Here is a 27207-nt window from a genome sequence, read left to right on the forward strand (position 1 = left end):
TGCCTCTTGAATACTTCCAGTGACTTCACCACCTCCCTAGGCTATTTATTTCAATGCCTAACCACCCTTTCAGTGGAAAAAAAATAAAATTCTAATCTGAATTAAAAAATCTAAAAAATAAAAACCTAATCTGAACCTCCTCTGCTGGAAGGTGATGTCATCTCTTATAGTCCTTCCTCTTGAGATGTGGTAGAAGAGCCCAAGCCCCACCTCACAGCAATCTCTTTTCAGGTAGTGCAGAGCAGTGAGACTTAACCAGAGTTTCCTCAGTCAGTTCCCTCACTCCTCATAAGACATGTTTTCTAGACCCTCCACCAGTTTTGTTGCCCATTCTCTGGATGTACTTCTACACCTCAGTGTTCTTTTAGAAGTGAGAACCACTACTTGAGGTGTGGCCTCAGGTAGGACCTATCACCAGTGCCAAATACAGCAGGGCAATCACTTCCCTAGTCCTGCAGGTCACATTATTCTTTATCCAGCCCAAGATGCCGTTGCCCTTCTTGACCACCTGGGCACATGGTGGCTCATTCATGTTTGGCTGGCTGTACCCCCGGCAACCTTTGTGCTGAACAGCTCTTAAGTCACTCTTCCCCAAGCCTGTAGCACTGCCTGGGTTGTTGTGACCCAGGTGCAGGGACCAGAACTTATCCTTGTTGATCCTCATACCGTTGTCCTCAACCCATTGATCCAGCCTGCCCAGATCCTTCTTCTGCCCCTTCCTTCCCTCATCTTCCAGCAGATCAACACCCCCACCCACCTTGATGTTGTTTGCAAACTGAGGGGTCACTCGATGCCCTCACACCAAACATCAACATAGATACTGAACAGAACTGGATCCTCTTGTGGTTGGATCAGGCATGAACACTAGCAGTACTGAGTTTCCAAAATCTTATTTCCTTGTTTCCTTATTTCCTTTTCCTAATTGCGCTTTCATTTGGGAATGTAGAAGACTCTCTGTATCATCTTTTCTTTACTATAGACTCTCTGTAATGCACCATCACCACAGCTGTGGTACAAGAGAAAACTTTCTTTACATTACTGCAGTGGAGGCAGCCTCTATGCCATAAAACATTTTCTTCCACAAAGGAATCAGCCAACTCAATATCTTATCTGGTTTTCATTTCCTTGGAGAAATAAAGCTCTTCATACACGTGACAATATATGTGGCTAATCTTGCTTTATATATGAATTGGTAATAATTGTTAGAAAATGGTTTTTTATAATGAGGTACTATTATCCAGATAGGATTTGTAATATCTTTAAGGAGCATATGTTTTGTCAGGGTTCAGAAGGTGAAAACATGTACTTTAAAGGAGGCAACTCTCAGAGTAGTCTCATTCTGTAGGAGGTAGAGGATCTTTAGCTTATTATGGTTGTTACTTTCTCTTTTATTTGCTAAATCTATCATATTTTATTTATTATTTTAATGTTCTATTGCTTATTCTTATTTGCTTCCTCTGAGCTGATGTGCATTCAGAAATCTGAGTACCATTTCATTACATAAATCTGTTGTGTTGCTTCATATTTTACATTAATGACAAAATATTTGTCCTGCTCATTTTTGCCAGTTATCACAAATACTGATGAGATAACCATTGAATACAGTTTTATTCCTGTCTCCTTTTGATAGAGTGCGTAATCTTACAACAATTACTTTTTATTTGCATTTGGGATTCCTTTTTGTCAGCACTTGGCCTTAGAAAATTTTTAAAGATAAGTATGCCCAAACCGTGTCCAAAATCTAGCAGTAATCACTGTTAGCATTTTGTCCTTTAGAATATTTGGAATATTTGCAAATATGTGTAACAATTGCCTTAAAGTTTTATATACTCAAAAGCTACTAATGTTACCACAAAACCGTGTATTTCTAAGTCCCTTCATGGTTTTAGCTTGTGAGAAGTGACAGGGTCTCAGCCAAATGCCCACAATCAGTTTAGGAGCTAGCACAGTGCCAGGGCTTCTCCCCACAGGTGTTACAGATGAATTCACCCTCTGCAGCAGAGCTTGGGCCCCAACTCTTTTCAGCTCACCACGAATGAACTGCTGGAGAAGACAACTCGACAGTAGAATGACACGCTTTAACCAAAGAGCAGAAGCGGTTTCTATGGAAGCATTCTTGACCAGAATTTATTTCTGTATCTCCAGCCCTCAGACCGCTAAAGATCTGTTTAGTGTGATTGTAGAGGATAATGCAGCTATCAAGACACTTTGCTGAAATGACTCCTGAGATGTGTTTACATTTTCTTTTCTGAACAGACTGATATAGAAGTTGGATGAGCCGCTTCCTGCAGTCTGTGTCGAGTCTGTGGATGGGATTGCAGTGGGACCCACTGCTGAGGAACCTCCTTGTGAGCTTCACACCGATTGTGTAGGGTTAGTCCTAGGGCTCACCTCCCCCTTCCACCGAGATGAGGAGCCCTCTGGAGATGTTCTCTAGGTAAGTGATATTACTGTGAGGAGAATTGCACATATGAAGCAGTTTTTTCTGATAATTCAGGCACAAAAGGGAGTCTCAAGGGAGGAATCTCTCATAAACTCACCATATGTCAGTTGCTGTAGCACCCTGTCTGCCTCAGTCCACCACACACGTAAGCCATGCAAACACAAAAGTCTGTTACTGGATAACTACGAGTCTGATGTCATTCAGCTTCTTCTTCTTTGTCATCACATCACAATGCATACTCTGGTGCTTAAGTCTCACACTAACACTGTTTCACAATTTTCTTTGAAATCATTATTTAAAATTTAATCCCTTACAGACTATTTTTGAGGCAAAACAGAGGGTTTTATAAAGCAATTTCTACAAAGAGACTCTTCTTTTGTCTGCCTTTTCAATCTGTAAGAAAAATGGCTGGTGCTTTTGGTAATTCCAGCTATTTAAAAATAAATCGCAACTGGCTGTGAAGTTTTTAGAAAGACTTTTTAATAGGAAGTGAAAAGATTTATACTTTAAAAGGTTTCCCTTTTAAAAAAAAACCCTCTAATTTTCTGAAATAATTTCAAAGAAGAGTTCTCTTTTATCATCTGAGCAATTTTTAATACATACACTAATGAAAATAATTCAATTAAGTGTCCAGGGATGTTAATCAAATATAGATGTATACATAGGTACCTTAAGTATTCTGTTATCTCTGTGGCTACTGGCAACTTTTTTAGCAAAGATTGTCCAGTCTTTGTTGAATTTTAATTCCTTGTATTTAATTTTCTAGTCTGCCTTTTTTCTTTTTTTTTCTTTTTTTTTTTTTTTTTCTTGACTCAAGCTTTCAGCAAAATAACTCAACCATTCCTTAGGGTCAAAACTAGGAAAGAGATTCTCTATAACTTTCCAATATCTTCTATGTGGCTAAGAACAAGCAGCCAAAGATCTTAGGCTTGACTCTGCTCAGTAATTAAATCTAATTTGCTGTGAAGAGAATGAATGAGAATGACTATTTCCTGATGCTCTTGTTCCAATGAAACTATTTCACCATTACTTATTTTCATGTAAATGTAAGAAATACTTTTTTGTTTTGTTTTGTTTTGTTTTCTGTTGTTTTCTTTCCAGAAATTATCATTAACTGTAACTACTATATCCAATTCTTTATTTTATTCAGGTTTCTGGATGGAAAAGGTGAAAACTCTTTTTTCTTTACATCTGAATATAACTTCCCTTCTTTTCTATAATTATGCAAAGAGGAAAGTTTAGCCTGTGAGATAGAGTACCATAGGGACTGCAAAATAGGTTAAATAAAACACTAATTATGCACTTATCTCTGTCAGAACAAGACTTTCAGAAGGGAGCTGTTACACAGTTAGGGGGATTTGTCCCAGGATAGCTTCATGTGAAGTAATCTGTTTAGGAGTTTGTTGGGGGACTACAGGCCTTAGGCTAACACTTATAAGCCATTCTCAGATTTGGCATATTTTGGGAAGAAAGGGACAAAGGAAGGTAAGAGCACCTGAGTCCATCCCTCCTGTTATAGTGCAGGGCTTGAGCTGCTTAGAGAGCCTAACCATGACTCCAGTGGCAGACCCTGCATCAGGATCACAGGAGATCTAGTGCTCCATCATGGCCAACACAGAATGAGAATGCATACTTCCACAATCTATTCACAGTGAAAAAAACCACAGAATTTCATTATCAAACCAAAAACCTGTGATTAAGTTTCAAAAAAATTGTTTTCATTTGTGGTGTGCTGTCAGCCTGTGTTAGCCCTCTGCCGATCTCCTGTAAGCATGATCAGAATCTATTTAGTGTTTATGTAGAGTAGAATGAAATTCATTTTTCCTAGGGGAAAACAAACAAAGCTACCCAAAGTAAAAAACACCAAGGGCTAGACAAAGAACCCTACTGGTGGTTTAACAATTTTTCTGAAACAGCTGAACTTGCTGAGGTAGCAGACTTAAATTCAAAGCCTTGGTCTGAATCAGGCAGAGCAGGGATTGGCCTTGGCAGAGAGCCTCCCAAAAGATTTGCCTAAGTGCTTCACTGTAGGATTTCAGATGTACCACCACTATAACTCAATAATTCTGTGAGTGATTCCCAGATTTTATGTCATTCCAAAATCAAAGCATATTGAAAAAATATTGATAAAATTGATGACAGTATTGAATTATGGCTTACGGACTTTAGGAAGTCCATAAGCCATAACTGACCCTCAGCACCCTCTAGCTGGAACTGCAAATAAAAAACACATAACATATCTCACAAGGCTTTGTTACTGTGCAAGAGGGTTGGCTGCAGATTTACAAGTAACTAAACAGGAGATGGCAGTAACTAGGAGTGCTAAAAGTAGAGATTTGTGGAAGACCTGGGGACCAGGAAAGAATGGAAACGACAAAAGAAAGGCAGCAGATAATATTTTTATTACTTTATTTCACTGAGAAAACTTCCATAGTAAATTTTAATTCACAAGTAATTTGGAAAAAAACAATTCTTTGTTTGATGTTTAGTTTATTTACTTGCTAAACTTTTTTAACATCCAGCTAGGTTTAATGGCAATGAAGAGTGGAATTTATTTGTTTGTTTTTCTGAGGCTGAAGCTGTTTCCAAACCAAAATAACACACTATGAAGCTTCTTCATGTTGAAAATTCTGTTGGAGAAGTTCCATGTGCTGAAGGTTTTACTGAGGTACTACTTGTACCTACGTGAATTGTTTAGGGCTGGTTTAGTGCTACCACTGCTCTTTGCCTTGCTCCACTTAGGTCTGGAAAAATATCAGTGATGTGTTTGATATACTTTTTATAAAACCATTAACAAAGGATGCAATGGACATTTGAGCTTTGTCCGTGGATTTTGGGTGAACAACTACGCAGCCAGTTGTTTCTTCTGATTTCAGCATGTCAGAAGGGGGAAGGGAGGAATTTAGTTATGGTGTTCCAGAAGAAGTTGCCACAGTCTCAGAGGCCTCTGAGGAGGAGATGTTGCCATCAGTTTCTGTCAGTAAGGGCTGGGCTGCAGAATCTGGCATATGTTGTAGGTTTTTATTTTCATGAATTTGCAGGGTAACATCAGCCTCACACTGATAGAGAAACTGGTGAATGGAATTTTTCTGGATATCTCTTTCCTTGGTGACTTTCCCGTACTACTTCTGTTCATAAAGCCTGTGGGTTTCCTTTCATTGCTAGCATAGCAAATATTTCACAGTACCAAGGTCAGTGTGCTTGAAAATGCCATTTTTCAAACTCCTCTGCCTCCTAAACTCTGTGATATAGAAAGAAAATTTCTTTCTATTTTTTTTCTTTAAATTTCAAGAGATGTAACATTTATCATGTTGTACAAGTATATTACAGTATCTCAAACATTGAAAAAAAAAAATTGTGCACCAAAAATTCTCACTAAAACCAAAAAACTACTTGAACTGGGAATTATACATGTATCCATGCAGGTATACAGGGGTGCCTAAATTTCACAGACACAACTGTGCAGTTGAATCTAGGTTTTTGGATTTTAAAGTCCATTTGTACCATTCTCTTGCTTCCAGAAACTGGGCAACTGCTTCCACAGAGGTTTCACAGCATAGCACATCTAGCTTTGTGTCTCTGACTCTTAGCGCCAGAGAAGGGAAAGAAACATGTTTCTGAGAAGCTGCATGGAATATGTTGTTATGTGCATATATTTTAGGGAGATATTCATGACCTGGTACTTTTGTTTATGCCTAGAGTGTCTCTGCCCCTAGAATACAGTCATAAATTGTCACTGGATTAAGGGGACTAGTTCTTAAATTGTATTGCACATTTGGGGGCCTAATTACATTCAAGTTCCACCAGAGCAGGTATCCAAAAATGGCACATGGACTTTAAAGAATTTAAAGCTTAGAGGAGACTTGAAAGACCATCTGTCCCTCCTAAGGCATCACAGGAGTCCTAAGACTCTACAGTGAGTAAATCTTCTCTGTGATCTCCCCCGTTATCAAGCCTTTTCATTTCAAAAGAAAGTGCAGTAGTCCCCATCCTGCACAAACTCTTTGTCTGCCGTAGTAACAGAGAAATTATATAGGGAATTCTTGTGAAGCAGCTATGAATTACATTCAAAACACTGTTTCTTTACTTTCTATATTATTTCATGAGCAACAGTAAGGCTGAGTTGCAAGTATGCCCTAATACAGAAACAGCTACCTAGTGAGTATTGCCTTCTTGCATTTTGCCTGACAACTTAGCTGTGACCTTGCAAACTAAGGCACCCATCTGTCATTTATAATTCATGTATCACCATCAATTTATAGATGGCTAGGCAGTTTTCCCTATGTCTCTAGCTAGGAAGAAATTAAAAACAGCAAATCCCTCTTGATTTTTTTCTAGTAGAATTGTTATTGAAGACAATGATACTATTAGTTACTTCTTGTACACCACTAGCCAGACATCCGAGGAAGACAATTTTCTTCTCTGCAGCTTATTTGAAATCACAGCAGATTTCTTGTGTTTCTCTAATAATTTCTTTCCCAAAGGATGTGATAGGATGATTGATGTGGTAGAATATCTCAGTGAATGATTGGTTATTTATGGGTATCTGGTATTCTAAATTAAATTTTCTGAACAATATTTTAAAAGTCTCAACATATGAAGGATATGTCAGTAATTTTAGAAATCTGTCATTAAATTTTCTAATTAAAGAGAATTGCAAAGGTGGTAAGCACTACTTTTTTACTAGTTTCTTTGCTACTTATTTGCTTGTCTCTTGAAAGTATTTGTGTGAACTGCAGTTCTAAAATTTATATTTTGGAATAAAACTAGTTATCAGTATTGGAAAATAGCAGTTTACAACTAAATCTATCTTCACTATTTCACAGAATCAATGAGGACAAATCCTGTGTCTGCTTTAAATTTGGTTCACTTTACTAGGGACAAAACTAGAAGGAGTAACAAGGGCATCAAAAAGCCTAAACCCTCCTCAAAGCTGCTGTGGACCGGATGCAATACAGAGCAAATGATGGGGAAAAGAAAACAGGAAGAAGGCAAAGAGACATGATAAAACTGATTTCCCATTAACCAGCAGATCAGTGGCAGATCCAAGAAGCAAATCCACATCTCCTAGTTCCTAATATATTGTATCATGTATTAATTGAGGTGACCAACTTAACCCAACCCATACTTTCTCTTCCAAGATAAACAAGTAGAATTTGCTTGGCTAAGACCATACCTGTCTATGAAAATTGTGTGCAACATCCTACATAATACATGTTCCCAATTAATCTATAACTGGTGTGCTACAGCCTAGTTTACAAAGATTCTGCCAGAGGACACTCAAGCAGACACTTCTGATTTAATGTGGGGAGGAAGGGGCTGCCACTTTCAAAAGTCTTGCCAGTGGGTGGTTTTTTTTCAGTAGTAAAAGGCTTCTTGGAACTTGTTCCTGGACTATAATGGCATCCTTGACAACATTCATTAGAACATGCTTGAGTCTCCCTCCTACCAGATTTCATTCCTTAAAATGTTTAATTCTAAAGCTGGATATCAAGGGAGATCAGATTTAAGCACCAAAACCAAAAGCTAATGAAATAATATTGTTTTGAATGAAACAACAAAATTATGCCAGGTCAGAAAATTTCATAAACATTTTACTCTTTATTGAGGTTTTATTTCTGAGATACAAGTTCTATGCAAATTTCAAGAAGAGAATGAATCTTCTGAATATTTTAACACCTTCCTACATGCTCTCGAAGAACATTACAACTTCACTGGAAAGTTCCATTATGAAGACACTCAGTATAAAATTTCTTGTCCTAGAAAAGACCAGTACATGTCTTTAGAGAAAGTTTTCAACTTCAGGCTGAAGAAAAAACCGGTCACAGCACATATTTGAGGCACAAGGATGAACAAGCTATGAAATCCAAGTAAATGCGCAGGCAAAACCTAAAGAAGCAGCATTGATGTGAGCAGCCACTGACCCTCCAAGCAGTGCCATGTGCCCCGTGCAGACACGTGTCCAGGCACCCCCAGGAGGAAAGGCTGACTAAGAATGCTGTGTGTGGCAGTGTCACAGAGGCTGGGGAAGAGTGCTGCTCTGTGGGCCATCGTTAAAGGAGCAGTGAGTGCCACTGGCAGAGCCCAGGCTGCTGGCATCGATGCTATTGCCAGTGAAACACTGAAGCCTCTCTACACTAGCAAAGCCCATATAAAAATTGTCTCTAGAGTTCCATCAAACCAACTGCTGGGATCCAAAATATTCCAAAGGTTTATATAAATAAAGGAGAGATGAACAAATATTTTCATTTCCCTTACATAATAAGAATAAAAACCTTGGAGGTGGAGTGTTTAATTCTGTAAAATTATTGAATCTGTTTAACCCTATTCTTCACTTTCATAAATTGGTATTAAATATGTTTTTAATCCAAAATTTAAATTTAATATGGTAGAAACACACACAGGCTTGTTGCTTTTTAATTTAATATACATGTTTCTGCTTCAGCAATCAGTTTTAGAGGTTTTAGAAATGTTTCTACAGATTCTTCTAGAAGTCCATAAAAAATTGTTTAGAAGGTGAACATAGTTCAAAGTGAATATCACAGCTGGGCAAAGAAAGATGAAAAGTGAGAGACACTCCGTATTGCTATGGCTGCATACTTAAAACATTCACAAAAGTAAAGTTTTCTACATAAATTATACTAAAACCACCATGCTTTATCTAGTTTGTAATTAAAATGTGTTTCCACACCTCTGGAAAACTCAGTATAGGAATAGCCTGCAGAAGGAAGGATATCTGCATATAAAGTAATTGTAGCTATATATGCATGTCCTTTATCTTGACAGATTCTAAATGGCTTTGCCAAATAAAAAAATAAAGAAAATGTTCAATATTAATTGCCAAATAAGTTTGAATTTAAAATTAGATAAGCTAAATCCAATTTATTATAATGAAGTTTATGCAGGACATGCTATCTCTTGTAAAGAAAAGTCCTTGTTGATAATTGTAATTGGTCTAGTTCTGAACTTTATACAGTACATGAAAAATACACCACATCCGATTCCAGGCGATACTAGTTCCTAAAAACTGAATAGGATAAATTCTCTGCTCAATTTCCTACTGAGAAAGGAAGGACTCTTTATGTATTGTTCTTTCTAGATGTATTTTGCTTGGTTGGTGTCTCTTTGCTCTTAGTTGCTATTGGTTTCCATGCAGTCCTGTGTGCCACATTTTCACAAGCACTTTTTTATAAAGTGCTTTGTCTTCCTGTCTCCCTTTTAGAAATACTTTCCATTTTCTCATAGCATATTGGGTATTATATTTGGGTAACCCCCTAAAAACTGCAGTGGTAAATCTTCCTATTCACAGGGTGTATTTCTGCACAAGTTCAGCCTGTCCTTAGCATTTCACTTCACAGGAAATTTGGAAACAATTGCTTAACATGCTTTTTTTTTGTCTAAACTGCCTGCACAGTGCAGATTTGTTTCCAGCTTGTCTTCCAAAGCCATCCTTGCCTTCTCTGATCCTTTCCCCATGAGCTGTCCCCTGCCTCACCTTCTCTGTGTCATGGTGAAGCTGCCATTTAACAGGTTTTTCTGAGCTGTGTTGTGGACTATCAGAAAATCAAGCTCCAAGTGATTCAGCAGAAAAGGCTGTCACCTTTTCGGACCATAGTGTCATCTCTTATGTCATGTATTCCCCTTGAACTCAGCAAAGATCCTGAATGATTACATCTCAATAAGAGCAGCTAATTAAGTATTTACTTGGAAGACAGTTTGCACTCAATACAATTCACTTCCATGAAGAAGATCTCATTTCACATACCTGTGAATTATCTCACTGTAGAATGGAAAACATAAAATCCCCACACATCAAGAGAAGGTTACATCCAAATGTGTGTATACAAAAAGTAGTGGACTTTTCTTACATTTCTGACAGTTTAGACATTTATTTTATCTTCAATGACAACACGTGCATGCATTTTCATTTGAATTATTACCATTCAAAAAAACTATTAGTCAAAAGACATTGTTCACATTGTTCACAGCAACACCGTGTTTGCTCTCTCATACTATTTGAAATCAACATTCAATTCACAGTGTAGTATGCAATCATAATATAATGTGATACAAAAACAGTGCAGAAGTAAATATTTATGATGGTTTTGAAGGTTAGTAAGTTCTTCAGACATTCAGACAAGAATCCAAACTGTTTGTGTGCCCTTAACTGAAAATCTTCAATAAAATCCTAAACCTGCTATCTCTGCCTCTGAAAATAGCACCAGCATCAAAATATTTTTTTGATAGAAATCTTGGCAGAATATTATTCTAAGAAAGCTGGGATTAAATACACAGAGTGCAAATTACATTCACTAAGGCTTCTTTGAGGTCACAGTCATAGTCACAAAGGCATTCTGTTCCCCAGAACAAACAAAAAAAAAATATAAAAAGAACTTCCACCACAAAAATATAAAGGGTTAATTTTACCTTTGAAGAAAATGTCCTTACAGCTACCTTTTCAATAACACAAGGGCAGTTTAAGAAAATAGAAATCCAGGAAAATAGTTTCCATAATGGAACCACCATTGTGCCTTGTTCTGCATAAACAGGGCTTTTGTGGGAAATGACAGCTTTATAGCTTCACTTGCCCCAAGGTGTTTGTTCACCTGGCAAAACCATCTCTGTATAAATATGATCTCTGATTCAGTGTTGCATGAAGTCAGTAGCCATGCCATACTTTGGATTGTTTGTTGACTTCCTTATCTGAAGTGTTGAAGTATTCCAAGCTTAAATTGCAAGTTTAGTTTATAGCTTTCAGTTTGCAAGGTGGCACGTAAAAGAGCAACTCAGAAAATCTAAGTTAATAAACACTGTAAACAGTGAAGCAGTGGGTATGTAAAAGAGAAAGTCAACATTTCTTTAAATTATAGCTAGCTTCATGCATACCAACAATTTTTAAGCTTTCATAATACCAGGCAATTTAAAAATACTCATTCAAAATTTACTGTTCGTGGTTTGCATCTAAGTATATTATTCAGATTAGATGCTATAATGTACAATTTTAGAGCTGCCTCTGAAGCAGTTTATGATCCTGCAGTCTGAACAGTTTATTGGTTTATGCTTCTTAACATCTTGTTTTCATCATATTCAGATGACAATGTCCCATTCCTTACCCAATTATTGGCTGAGATGAGGAGTTAAAATGAAGAGGCTATGAAAGAATCATCATATGTGGAGTTTAGACACGACACTCGTTTATAGGAGGCATGAAATCATGGAGTTGAAGGTCTCAAGGGGAGTGAATAAGGCTGGAGGAGAGCACTGACCCTGGACTTCAGGCAAACACACTTTTGATCAATCAGGGAGCTGTAGAGAGTCATCCTATGGGAAGCAGATCAGAGAGAGTAGTTGCTCAGGAAAGCTGGTAGTTCTTTAGGGACAGACTACGTCTGAGGGCAAGAATGATCTATTCCAATACTCAGGAAAACAAGTAGGCATATCAGCAAACTGGTGTGGCTTAAACTGGAAGTTGGTAGTGTAGCAGGAGGAGGAAGGGGGAAGCAGATTACAAAGGAGAACTTCAGAAACATTTCCCAGACACACAGGAGTGCTGTCCACAAGGCTAATGCTCTGCTGGAGGTGATGCTCACAGGGGAGAAAAAGGGCAATGAGAAGAGCTAATTTTAGTGGGAAAGGACAGGTAGGTGAGGCTGTGGCTGAACAGCATGTGTGGTTTGGTGACAGTGAACACAGATTAGTCTGAGGTAGTCAATGCCTTTTCTGCCTCAGTCATGACCACAAGGTCTCACAGGCTTCTGCTTCTCGAAGGGACTCAAGAAAGAGGATGCAGTCTGGCTGTGGCTGAGTAAAGGGTTGCTTGAGAGAAATGATAGAATGGCTGTGGTTGGAAAATAATGTTGAAGATGGTCTAACCCAACATCTCTGCTCAAAGAAGAGTGACCTCAGAACTGTGGCCAGTCAGGTTTTCAAAATCTCCACGAGTAGATATTCCGCAACCTGTATGGACAAGCTGTTCCAGTGTTTAACCAACCCCACCCCCTCCCCCCCCAAAAAAAAAGTGGGGTTTTATTTATGTTTAAAGAATATTTCTAGTATTTCAGTTTGTGGCAGTTGTCTCTTAAGCTGTCAGTGAACATTACTGAGAAAAATCTGGTTCTATCTCCTTTACTTCTTCCCATCAGGTATCTATACACATTAGTAAAACCACAGAATGAGTCCTCATAGGGTACATCTCTGTGAGCATGAAGGTGAAGGTGATCAGAAACGGACAGAAGTGATTTATCAAGTGCAAATCATGCCTGACCAAACTGCTTGCCTTCAGCAATCAAACAGAGAACCTCATCACCTTTCATAATGAAATGAGTGGATTTGTGGACAAGGAAAGAGCACTAGACATAACTTAGCTTGACTTCAGCAATATTTTCTGCACTGCTTTCTGCAATATTCTTGTATACACAAAAAGGAGCTTTGGTCTCTGGATAAAGAATGGGTGGACAAGAAAATGAATAAAAACACAGTTGAATGGTCAGAGGGCAATAGTTGTAAACCTTACCTGGAGGCCAGTATCAAGGGGAGTAAAGCAGGAGTCTGTCCTGGTATCTGCCTTGTTTAACTCCCCTATCAATGAGCTAGAGGAGCTTACAGACTCCTCTAGCTCATTGATAGGACCTTACAGACTCATCTAGCTCATCATGTTTGCTCTGGACTCCACAAAGGGGGTGGGGGCAGCTCCTGTGATTAAGCACAGGGCTTCAATGGTGCAGTGGGAAACTTACAAAATTCAACAAGAAAGAAAGCAAAATTGTGTATCTAGGGCAGAGGAACCCCTCCAAGTGACACATGCAGGGGATCAACTCTTTGGGAAGCAGGCCTGTGGGAAAGGCTCTAGGCTTTTTGGGGGAAGTAAGCTGGACATTGAGCAGAAGTGTCTTCCAGAAGCAGAAACAGCCAGTGGCAATTTTGGGCTGCATGAGTTGCAACAGAGCTAGTGATTACTTTCAACACTCACTGCGGCACACCTGCACACTACATCCAGCTGCCAGCCCCCAGTACAAGGAAGACATCAGGGAACTGGAGGGTGTTCAGCAGAAATCACCACTGTGGTGGGAGCTGGAGCATTTATGCTGTGGGGAGAAACTGGGGACCTATATATGCTCACCTTGGAGCAGAGATAACTTTGGAAGTGCCTAACAGCAGCAGCAGTGTTTGCAGAGTTCACACAGGGGACAGAGTTGGGCTCATCACACTGGTAGAAGGGTAAGAGAGAACTGACATGAATGGAAACTAGAGAGAGTCACAACAGATATAAAGAGAGCTGTTTTCCCATGAACAGTCAGGTACTGTTGCCCAAGGAGGTCATGCAGTTTCTGTCCTTGGAGGTTTCCAATCCCAGAAGGGATGAAGACCTGAGCAGCCTGGTCTGACCTCAGAGATGCTGCTGCTGTGAGCTGAAGGTTGAACCAAAGAACTCCTGAGGTCCCTCCCAGTCTGAACGATTCTCTGATCCTTTGATCTGTGGTAAACAAAAGTTTCTTATCGTTTGGCAGAATGGGTCAAATGCAGTTATGGGAATAATTGCTTCATTACTTCATCTGTGGCTTTCAGACATTTTTCCTGTTAGAGTCATTAGAGTTTCTGACTTGTTTTTCTTGTTTTACAGTCATCCAGAGATCAAAACAGACTCAGAAACTCACTACAGAATGCATAAATAATAACTTTCTACGCTGTGGCAACTCATTGTGTGGCAAAGACACTGTCAAGAGGGTACACCGCTTGATTCTGTTCTTTACTCCACTGAACATGTTCACTAGATCCTGAGCTTGGAAGCTTTGAAAACATAATTTAGATTTCTACTTATTTCATTAGGGTGACATGCATTTGCATTAATTTGGTTTGACTTGATTCCTGGCAGACTGATGTATCACAGTTGCCATTTATACTAAAGGTGGCAGTCTGTCTTCTCCTTTTCACGTGACTTCATCTCTCAGTACAACAGAATTTCACTAGTCACTGGAAGTAAGTGCAATTAGTTCACAGAGAAATAAATAAAATCACATATAAATAATATCAATGAAAATAAATCCCTGTATTTTAAACAATAAAACTTCAAGCAGCCTTAGGAAAACACATATGGGCCAAGTCACAGGTAGAATGTGAACAGCGTCCTGCTAAAGACTTGTTTCTCATACACCAACACAGTAATGTTTGGTTCATTGTTGCCTTTTAAAGATGAAACAGATGAAAATAGTGCAAGAGTACATTTATGTAACACCATGTCTTCTGAACATTGTCATCTTGTTCTCCGAAATTCTAAGCTTTAATACTGACATGCACATGCGGGCTGTGGGCACAGTGATTCATCAGTGCAGGAATGAAGAATGAATCATCCCAAAATGATCATGGAGGAGGTGGATATGGTGGTACAGGAGGGCACACCAGAGGCAGCATGCTGCACCATCTGAAAAACATGTGCTGCAATGATTGAAGTGCTCTCAGATGAAGTCTCTCTTGGAGTATTAAAATTAGAGCAATGTGATTTCTCTATAAATCTACCATGTAGAAAAGTATATTCTACAAATAAAACCAAATTTTCAGTCCAGAAAACGAATCTGGGATTGTTCTTATGTTTCTACTTTCTCAACTGATCTTGGTTTTTAATAAGGGTGTAAATGTGGGAGCGTCACCAGTGATGTCCATCAGTCTTACCTTGCACCATGCAGCATGAATGTTGTCATCTAGCTGCCCCTTGTTGTAACTAATAATGACATTATAGCATCATATCCAGAGAAACTCAATGAAGAAATCATTTTTAGCTGTACATTTCTATTCCTCACATCTGTCAAGCCCTAGAAAGGAAGAGTAATGTAAAGAGTCTGGTCTCATGACCTGCTGTTAATGTGGGTTCATTTAACCTGATTGCCTGAATTACTGTATATTTGTTTCTTATTTCCACTTTATCTCTCTGTTAAAGTGCCTCATAACTTACAACAGATGCAGTAAACGACAGTGCATTTATTCCTCATTCATAAGCATATTTCCCATTTCCATCACTTTTGATGGTCAGGTCAACTTTTGTGACATACAATTAAGATACTGTCACAAAATTAATACACAGTAATAGCATTGTGAGTTAGAAACATTAAAATTTCTTTTGTGAGTTTGTTGGTTTTTTTTTTTTTTAATTAGTAGATTAAACTACACTCTTCTATTATTTTTTCTGTGGGTCCCCAAGATACTGGCATGAAATTCCTCAAATATACCCCACTCTTGAGGAGCTAAAAAAATATGACTTGCTCTAACAATACAAGAGAAAACTAAATCTGGCTAATTCTGATTATAGCAACAAGTCTCTCCTTAGAATAATGTTTTGATGTTTCCAGAAAGAATTCTTATTATTTTTTATGACACTCATTCACGAAATAAAATGCCAGTTTTGGGCAACCAGCAATTTATACTCCTTGTGGAAACAGCTGTGCCCAGTATTGGTCCAGCCAATTGTTCTGGAGTGAGATGTGAAAGTGTTTCGGGAAATGTAATGTCTTACATTAAATGATACTCTGCCATAATATCCAACACTGTGTGATTTGGGCATCAGGGAACACGTCCAGTCCACTTTTAATACGTGACCATAGCCCACTGAGCTAAGAACAACTAAACAGAGTAAACAACAAAAAAGAGTATCTTCCTAAAGGTTATCTGCAATAGTGTTCCATACAAAGGCCTGAGGCAGCAACTGAAGACTTTATATATATTTTCTCAGTGAAAGTGAGGGATAAAAGCATCTCAGGAAGAAAATTGATAAATTAATGGATAAACTTGGTTGTTTTGGTGGTATTATTTTAATTATTTTTATTTTTTTACAAGTCTTAAACTGTAACAGACAAAAGCTCCATCTGCATCTATTTTGGCCCTATTTATAGCTTCCATGCCCTGGTGTTTTCCCTCCTCTAATCTTTCAGAACTGCACTACATCAAAGAATATAGTAAATCAAATGATTTTCCAAATTTTTTTTTCAGGTTTTTTTTTTCAATTTTTACTGCTCCACGTATACAGAAATATTGTTTAAACTTCCCAAAGAGGATCTGAAGGTGAAAAAGATATCCCAGTGTAGCTAAAAAGGTTAAGGCAGTGACAAGTGATGCCTAAGTCAAAGTCCCTACTCCAATACTAACTTGCAGTCAGGACTTAAATTTCACAGTCCAAAATATTAGACAAGTACCTGCAAGGCTTCTAAAATGCAGATGTCTTCTGGTATCTCTCCTTGTACAAGTTCAGTTTAATTAAGTCACCTAAACAGGCAATGGATTTTCAGAGCCATAGCTGAATTTTCTGGGCAGCAGTAACATTGGATAATGAGAGCATCTGAGAGTCCATGCAGCCCAGCCTGAGAGCATCTTCACAGGGCTTGGCTGAGGCTTGGTCACTGCTCATCTGCCTCATTCTGTCCCATTTATGACAGATATGGTTCTCATGGGGTACCCTACAGATACCTCACAGCAGACCAGTAAAGAAAATAAGGATTCAAGATTTAAAAATATTTAATCAGTCTCTCATTCTAGATGCTCACAGTTTTAAAGTTTTGTTTCTTACCTCAGTGGGGAGATCCAAGACATAAAGAATGAGCAACATGGGAAAAGTAGCAAATAAATTCACCTTTAAACAAATAAATGTAAAAGAGCAGAGGTTATCCTAGTAAGGGTACTTTAAAGGAAGCTATTTGTTTATTTTAATTGTATGTATCCTTCCCTTTGTTCTCTCTATTAAAGGACAACCTCAGTTGGTGTAGAGAGAAGGGCACGGGGGAACCAAAGGAAATGAAATGCTCATCTGAGTCATGCATGAACTTTGTCTTTCAGAATTAGTAAGACATTTTTAACTAATCTCTCAGATACTTTAAAGGGCTTACAAAAACATTGCTTACATACTCAGAGCTTTAAAGAAGCTTGCATTAGTTAGAAACCCCATACATAATTTAGTCAGTGAATGCTATTTATAAGACTACAGCTATCATCACGTTTATAGAGCTTTCCAGACATGAATATGTGATATACTATCTCTCTGCCCAAGTACAATGGCTGGATAAATGAGGCCCAAACCAATGAAAACGAAGTGCCACCACAAAAGTTTGGTGCTTTGAAATCAGTGACAAATTGCCTGTTCACTTGATTTCACTGGGACAAGGATTTCAACTAGAAATATCACCACAGAGTAAAAAAAAATCCATCAAGTACCAATTGAAAAGGCACATTAATCATTTCCATTTGTGAGAGCAGTAGTTTCTGATCCATTCATTTGGGCATTTCTACAACATATTAAAATGAGTAACATGCAATGTTTCAGAAAGGCAGTAAAACAGAACCAAAGAGCTTAGTCTGAATATGATAATTTTAAGGACAACTTATTCATCCTATTCCTTGCTACATAATAACAGCATGGCTAGACAGTCAGTCCTTCTCTCTTTCCCCATCTGCATGGCTGCTGTATTTACCCTGTGAAGGGCCAGACTGTTGAATACACACAGATTAGGTTAAATAGTGAGAAAATTGTTCCAGTGATTATCCAGCTTCTCAGATGTCACAATTATTCCAAAGATTCAACAGCTGTTTCATATTTACCACTTACAGCAACAGACTGGTCAGTAGAAAGAAAAACTGCATTTGATCTTTCCTTTTTTTTTTTTTTTTTTTTTTTTGAATTGTGGTAAATTGCACTCAACTAAAAAGCTGATTGGAAGCCTTAGCTCAAGTACTGAAGCAAAGAATTGAAGAAAGATCTTAGTCTCTAACTTGACATTCAAATCAAGTATTTGGGAAAAAACTCAAAACGTGCAACCTTAATATAGGACTCAGCAACGGGGTTTGAAGCAAACCTTATTTCCAGAGCTGCCCTGACTTTCTTAGCTGTTGAGTAAAAAATCAATTATTGGAAACTTGGCTGATCCAGGGAAACAAAGCAGTCAATGTTAGTTGTTGTCTTGCTACTTTATTTCTTCCTGCTGCATTGGTTTCAAGTCATTTTGTGCATCTTATGACCATTCTCTTAACCTTGTTTGTTGGCTTTTTTTGTGCTTTTTTTGTTTTGTTTTGGTTTGGTTTTTTTGTTTTTTGTTTTTTTTTTAACTTCATTTTGAGTGTCTCTAGGCTTTGGGTCAGTCAGCTTGGTTTTCCCACATGTCAAACTGTCAGGAAGAGGCAGGAACGTTTTACCGTGGCCAGAAAAATTAAAGACAACCTTGTTTGCTCTGAACAGGGTATATATCAATTATGGGTCCTTTTTTTAAAAAAGCAGTGGGTAGGATGTTACAAGGGAGGGAAATTCCCTAGAAATGGGCAGCTGAGATTTCAGTGTGGCATATGTTCTAGGTACAGCTATTTCTGTACTGAGATTTTCAAGAAAGTTAAGCAAAGTGCATTTCCATGCTACACCCGAGAATCAAAAAGAGGACAAATGCACACTGAAACTCAGTAATTCCTTCTGGCTTTCCCAGCTGGAGAGCGCTGCTTTAGCCAATGCCACCATACCAAGCACAATTTCCAAACTCCAGCCTGCCTCATTTCTGCTGCCTTCCCTGACCTTCCCATGGACCACTGCAGATTTAGCTGCTGCAGGTGGTTTGTGTTTTCGTGCCATTTTATTCTCTGCACGCCTCAGCCTCAGATATAGGACCATATGAAGGGAGGGTGGAGTCACCTGGTTGTGTTTGCCCCTGTACCTGCACTACAGGGAGCCCTCTGGCTGAAGACAACACTTCAAGGATTAGCAGGTTGCTCTGCTCTCTCACACAGAGCAAGTGGGTGTAGGACCTTGAACCATCTTTCTAACTGATTCTACAACAGAGGTTCAATATGGTGCACTCCCTTGCTTTCCTGACAGCCTTCCAAAGCACTCATCACTTATATACCACTTCATTTTCGTATTTTGGTGTCTAAACATGAGTGATGTCCAGGCTTCCAATACAGCTGTCCAACTGTACCTAATACAGGTGATGGGCTCCATGGAATCAAAGTAGACAAGTGAGATAGTCTGTGAGCCAATAATTAAAGTCTAAAATTCACTTCTAAAATATGGTCGGACTAATCCTACCCCATGACTCTTCCAGTTTGTTGCCAAGGTTGCATATTTTTAGCTTGCTACTTTTATGCCTAATTTAGGAGCTTCATTTCAAACATTTTCTCAGAACAGAAATTCTTCATAGGCAAAGGCTATATGGGAAGTATATATAGGGCAGCTGGTTCTTTCCCATGCTTTTAACCAAAGACAGTTTGTTCAGATATTATTTGGTAGGCTAGTTCCTCATAAGCTCACGTTAGTATATCTTGAACCAGTAGAAAATATATTACTATATCATATTTTAATTAGCACAAATAATTGTTCATTTAATTGGCAATCTCATCAGTAAAGAGCCTTTAATAAGAAGATGTAGGCAGTTCTAAGCTTGCATGCTTTTCCACAGTAAAATTCTCAAGGGCCATTTTCAATTAAATATTCTGTTAACTATCATGAGGCTTTCTGAATCAACAGATTTCACTTTTCTATTCCAAGGTTAGATGTAGTCTGTGCTTTTCCCCACTATTTTATCTCCCTGTAAAAGGCATAACAGGGGAGTAAAAGACTCAATGAAATAAATTTAATAGATTTTATAATTAATGGGAACATTATGATCTTTAATAGCCTGACTCCCTAAATAACGCAGGCTGAAGAAATTCTCCCAGCAATTCCTGCATTCAGCATAAAATGTCTGTTTAAATTTTAGCACATCCATGGGATAGTTATACAGTCTCAATGTAAAAACTTCAAGAGGTAAGATCTAGCACATCCCTAGGGATGCTCTATTTGGTAATTGCCCTGAGAAGTTAAACCATGTGCCAGACAGATTTCATCAAGTTTTCTAACACTTTTCATGGTAAGCAGACATGTCAAGTCACTTCCCATACTGTTGTTACTTGTAGATCAAAAGCAGATCACCTCTTAATCCCTTTTCAAGCATATTACATGCACTGATCTTCCTATTTTCCATAGTATAAAAATGCCTTACAGAGAGACATAATTAATTAAGTTACTCTCTGAGACTTTTTCACTTTTTTTTTTAATTATTTTTATTCTGGACATCAAAATGGGACCCAGATAATGTATGCAGAGGTGAAATTTTCTATCTACTTCATTTTAATACTGTGCAACTTGTATTTCAAAGATAACATTTTTTTTTCCTAATTACAACAATATACTGACAGTTTCCCTTAGGATACCTATCAGTACAACTAAGATCTCAGTACTGTCATCAAATTCCCCTGTCAACAGTTATTATTCTTAGACATGTGGAGCTCTTCTTCTGTTAATATTTTTTTCAGTGCAAATCACCTCATCAATTGATCCAGACCACTATGTAAAACAGACATGCATTAAAAATTTTTATCAGTCTAGAAAGTCTAGACAAACTGTCACTGACTATATTGATTTTCTCCCATAAATTTGTTAAAAACATTGAGCTACTATGAAGGAAAACTCAGATCTCGCTGTCAAGATTTTATCTGAGCTATGATGATGCATTGGCAAACTGCTTTTATTTTTGCATTTAGCTAGTCTTCATCCAGTTTTTATGTTCTACTCTGATTTAGAGAAATTATTTTTTTAACAACCATGATATTAAAGTAAAATGTCTTGTCAATATCTGCTATAATTGCTGAGAGGTTTTTTGGCATCCAAATTTTTTATATCATGGTTGTTTGGCAGAGTTAAATAAAAGTTACATAAACCCTTTTTGATTGTCATTAGTTATTTCAGCATCCTTTTATTTTTATATGAATGACTTCTATATTACACAATCAACTGGACTCACTGGAGCTTTGAATGACCTATCTTTTAATGACTGGGCACCAAATTTTTAAAAAGTGTAAGAATGACTGATTTTGAACATAAGAAAAATCTACTGAATATTCACTTCAAATAGAAAGAAAACCATCAATAGCTTCACTATATTTGGGGAATAAAGGACTTCTTCAGAAAACTAATACATTAGAAAAAATTTTGCCCTTTGAGTAAAATTTTAGAAAGAGGAAAAATAAATGATTTTCCACATATAGCTGTCACAGCATTAGGCATACATGTGACCAATTGATTTATTACAAGTATTCAGCATTTTCATAAAAAATCTCATTACTTTAACCTATTTCTAGACAAAAATGATGAGAGTCACATTATTACTAAAACCAGTTTTCCTGTATGTTTGTAAAACATAAGTGCCAATGTGAGTAAAATATTATCCATTCTTCATGCATAAATTGTAAAATCTTTTTTTTTTCCTCTCTATTTTTCTCTGTGAAAACTGGTTAATTACAAAAGCTGATGGCCACTTCTGGTCCCTGGTTAGTAGCTCTCATGGTTTGGTTGGAGACTTGTAAGTGCTGTAGTTTCTCCAAAGGCAGTGGGTTTCATCAATTGTCAGTGTTGCAAATTGTGTGCATAGGTTTGTATTTTGGAGAGTGAAATACCATCTCAATTCATATGTCAGTACCACTTTTCTTCAAACTAATAATGGGAGAATTCCTTCACTTCCAGTGATAGAGGATTATGATCCTTTTTTTTCCTGTTCTTATTTAGGAGTTGTAACTGTGTTCCAGAGTGAAGAAATAATGTAGGTCACTAAAGACTAAAACAACAAACTACTACCTGAGTCTTCGATCTCTCTTTTTTATTTTTTTTTTTCAGAAAAGAGGGTTACTTGAGAAAAATATAGACCAATAAGTCAATAAAGCAATTTCCTTCATCTTTGTAGTGGTTCCTAGTCATTTCCATAGAAAGTGAAAAATTAGGTCCATTTTTACTTACAAAATGTCACAATTTTGCAATATAAAATTTAGCTTAAGAAGAACTTTCCCTTTAACCTTGCATTTTTACCACCAGAATCTTTCTCATTTCTCTAGTTTTATTAAAATGTTAATTAAGAATACAGCATATGTGTCATTAGAGGTTGTTTTAAACAGGTTCAAATACAGAATACAAAATTCTGCTAATACTATTTCTTCAAATACCAAAAATAATCTGACATTCAGGGCTGTCTATATTCAGAGCTTTCAATTTCAAAGCAATCCTTCTTTTGGCACTCACCCTTACTTAATTATTTCTTACTTGAGGAGAATGATTCTTGCTCCAGCTGAGGCAGCAGCTGCATCATATTGATGTAATCCAAAAAAGGGAAAAAAAAAATTAGTTATTTTTGCTTGGACAGATGACTTGAGGAGACTGTATATAGAGAATGTCACGTAATGTTGTCTCTTTGAGGCAAACCCATCTGCCACTGCAATTACTAAGTTTCTTCCACACACTGAGCTTTCTTTTGATATTGTACATTATACACTTGTGTTCCACTAATTATTCTTACTAAACAGAAAAAAACCCCACAAAAAAATCACAAAACAAACCCAAAAATCCCATGTCCTACAGGTAAGGTATTTCATACTATCCAAATTCCCCAGAACAGTAATTTGATTTTTTTTCAGGGGAGATGGTATATTGTGACTTAGAGGTCATGGATTTACTGCTAAAATATGAAATTTTGATCACAAAATATATTATTGACACTGGGAAATTGTTTGGTAAATTACTCTGTGTTTTGTTTTGGGGTTGTTTTTTTTCCTTTTTCCCCCAGCATTTCTTTGTGACACATTGCTTGTCAAGTCTGATGTCCTGTCTCCAGTGGTGACAAAAAAACACAGCTGTAGCTGAAAAGCACAAAGCTCTGTAGGAGATCCTGATCATCCTAATGACTGCCTCTTAATTTCAAGAGCCCTGAAGACTTGAGCTTTTTATTCTCCTTCACATAAAATAGTTTAACAGCAAACAGTCATGCAACCTATGTGAATTTCAAGCATGATTTTGGATCCCAGCTTCACTGTCCTTGTCTTCACCTTCAGAAGAGGCCAGGTTCTGGATATCTACACTTTCAGCCACTGCCCTGAAAGCTAATGGAAACAAATAGTTTAACTTCCCAGCAGTACCTAATTTCCTTATCTGCAACTTTAAATTCTTCGTTATGGAGCCAATTCACTGACTCTTTTCCAAACTCTGGAGTTTCATTAAGGAAAACAATCTGTTTGTTTTATATCTCTGGCTATTTTTATAATTTTCAGTCAATTTATAATAGCTTGCAGTAATTTAGGCTGCTGCCAATTATGTTCACTAGAGATATTTTAGCTAAAGTAACCTCATATGACTTGCTGTTAAATCATATCAGTTTACTTTTTACCTTCCAATTTTCTAATTATTTTTATTTATTTTGTCACAAGAAGGTAGTCTTACTGTGGTATTTTTGTTAGGTTTATTTTCTGTATGCAAGGATTTTTTTACTTTAGATTCTATTGTACTTGATTCTTTAAGCTTCTCTATATTAAATACCCATGCACTCACTTATATTGCACATTTCTTGAATAATTGCTTGCTCTGGTTCTGAGGTAGATTAAGCTATCTCACATGATCTTAAAAAAGAACAAAATGTGCACTCAATTTGCTACTGAAGACAAATTAGTGTCTTGTAAATTTATTACATTTTAAATATACTATGTTAACTCACACTGCAACAGCAATGGTCTGCCTGTTTCATCTGCACTGTGTGGAAATTTGTGACTTTTCAGAAGCAAATGGAAATGGATGATCTAGGTGGTGGTACTGCACAACCACAAAGACTGGCAAAATTGGAGCAAAATAAAGGATTTTATAAAAGAGGCAAATATTTCCATTATTCCATTAGCATACTTGCTAGTGATTTACACAGTCTCAGCAGCAGTTTTTAATCCATCACATCTTTTTTCCTCCTATTTGTTTCAGCATATTGTCGTAATTGTGAATATATCTCAATTTCTTTCCTTGCATGCGTTATTTCTCAGACTGTATCTGTTTGAAGGTCACTAGGGATAATTAAATGATCCTGTTTGCTCTTTCTCTGATTCTTCTTCCTGGCCCAGTCTTCCAAAGAACATTTTACGATTATAAAAGGATCTTTTCTTTCCTGTCTTCTCAGCAACAAACACAGTGACTTAAATATTTTATAACTGGAGTTCCTGCAGTGTTTAAGAGGAATGTTCTGCAAATACAACATGTGCTTTTGCATCTCCTGATGTGTGCAAAAAAACCCCTATTTCTTTGATTTTTCACAGCTTCCATTATGGACTTCTTCCTTTATGATGACTGCATAGCTTAGCAGCCTCTACACATACCATGCTCCTGCCTACACTGAGCAGCTGAGCCTTTATGTTTGGAATCATAAAAGGCTTCCCACATCCTTTGAATCTTCATCACGGTACTAGATTGCACCTAATGTAGTTCTACTTAGTAGAAATAATATCTTAGCACCATCACCTAGAGCCAAATTCCACCACACTGTCCACATTAATTAACTCTCTGCCAGTGATCCCTAAGTGCAAACACTGTGTAAGTTTCTATATAAACCAGGTGTGTCTTCTATTTAGAAACAATAACTACACATTAGTTGGATGTCTCATTAGTACCCCTTGGACACACACAGAGAAATACATGCATCAGGTTCACCAGGCTCCAGCAGGGAAGGAGATGTGTCTGATACTACCCACGTGGTGGACCTGACCAGTCATGATCTGAAAGCCTTAACTCTGCTCCTCCTCCCACACACCACATAACTACACATAGTTATTAGCACAAGAACCCAGGTGCTGCTTCCTTCATCCTCTGCCCAAAATCTTGCCAGCAGTTTACTACCAATTTCTTTACTTGATACCTCCTAAAAGAGCAAACAATATCTTTGCAGCCACTCACTGAGCCAATGTATGTGTAAAGTCCATTCGTGGCATAAACATACAAGATTTTTAGTAAATTATATGTAAGTTCCAAAATTATTTTATAAAGATTAATGTCTTTTTACCTTGCTTGATTAATGAGACTATCTGCTTTCTAATTGCAGAAGCTGACTACTTCTCACAGTCTAGGTACATATTTTATGCTAGCACCTGCAGATTTGTTAGGTCACAATCACAAATGCTTTAAATCTTGATCTAAGTCTCACAGATTTCATGTTGTACCTTCATGAATTTCCAGAGGCTGCACAAGGGGCATCATGCTCCCTTGCTGCACTAGCTGGAAAGGTAATCACATTGCAGTCCAGTTGCAAACACCTCATTTTTGTGAGAAATACCAGCAGCCAGCACTTGTTTTCTTGAACGGAAAGGAAGATACAATTAAAAAGTTAGATACATGCACAAATGTTCTGTAGCCCAGCATAAGTCATTGCAGTTCCTTTGTGTGTAGGATGGAGAAGAGCACAAACATGGAAATGGGGAAGCGGGGGAACTGGGAAAAGGGAGAGTGAATAAAAAGGGAGAGAGTACATTTCTTCCATCTAACCCCGTGCCAGAAGACTCATTTCCAAGTGACTATATGGCACCATTTTGAATAACATATGTGCTTGTAAGTAGAGTAGGGCTCTGTATAAAGATGGTCCCTTCCCAGAGGAACCATATGAAAACAAGAACTTTGGGATGGCTGTTCCTTGGCAGATGGATCTAGTGCCACTTACTAGAAACCATCTTTCCTCCTCAATATTAGAGTATCCATTTTGCATGTAACACTACTAAACTTGCTGCAGAAAACTGTTAAAGTCCTTCTGAAAATAAAAAAAAAACTTTTCTAGAATAAACTTGCTAATAAAATAAAAACTTGGTCTCTGAGTTGGTGAGTTAAAAATGCTCCAAATTAAAAAAAAAAATAAATACAAAGTTATGGAAAAATTATTTTAAAAAAAATCTGTAATCCTGACAGCTAGGGGAAAAGCAGTGCCCAAAATATAAACTTAGAACTGATATTAAAGTCTTTATAGAGCTTCCTTTTTTTCTTTTTTCTTTTTTTTTTTTTTTCCCAGTGTGTTCCCTTTTAACTTTCACAGATGAGAACTTTCAGTTCTTTTCATAGAAGCTAAAATTTTTTTAGTTCTAGTACAGGGAAAGAAATTAAGAACTCTCCTGACTTTACTTTCTTTTGGTCTCAGACACATCCAGGTTCCTCAAGCATTGGAAGGAGAATAAGGTGGGACAGGCAGTGTGACAGATGAGGTACAACTAAGTCCAAGTTACAAAGGGAGAAGACTTGTTTAGTTTTCTGATATATCACCTTTATTCTGATAGTCTGCAATCAAAAGCAAATATTTCCATCAAATTACAATTTAGGGTGTGTAATTAATACATTTCTGAAGGGTAGATCCTCATAATAAATGAAGCATTTTTGCTGAGTTTTTCTACCTTTTTTTAAACATTCTACCAAGGAGGTATGAGGTACCTTAGAGTTTCAAGCAAATGAAGCATAGTCCTTGAAATACATAAAGATACCAATCACTACTGAGTTAATAGTGCTAATTGCTGATAATTAGTAGTGTTATTTTAATTATATGCATTTTTTTTTCAGTGGATTCCATATACCTTAGAAATCTGCATAAATTATCTTACTACACTGCTTCACCCGAGACATTGGAATTTTAACCTGCAATCTCAGCAGCTGGACCCAGAGCAGCTGTTAATATAGTGAAATATTTTTTGCTTCAGCAGATCCCTTCCATTGTCCTCACCAGCCATTTTTGATTTTCTGGTTAACAGGAATACACAAATTCTTATGCATTACAAGCAAGAGCTCTTGCTTTTAGTATTTAGTATAGTATTTAGTATCATAGCACAGAAGGGCATGATAAAGCAAAAAGAAAGGTGGAGGAGGCCTTGTTGAAACTGAAGTATAAAAATGCACTGAATTGCTGATTGATTCTGTAATGGAGCGGTCTGACAGGAAAAGTTCC

The sequence above is a fragment of the Parus major genome, chromosome 1 (assembly GCF_001522545.3).
Source record: "Parus major isolate Abel chromosome 1, Parus_major1.1, whole genome shotgun sequence".
Lineage (NCBI taxonomy): Eukaryota > Metazoa > Chordata > Aves > Passeriformes > Paridae > Parus > Parus major.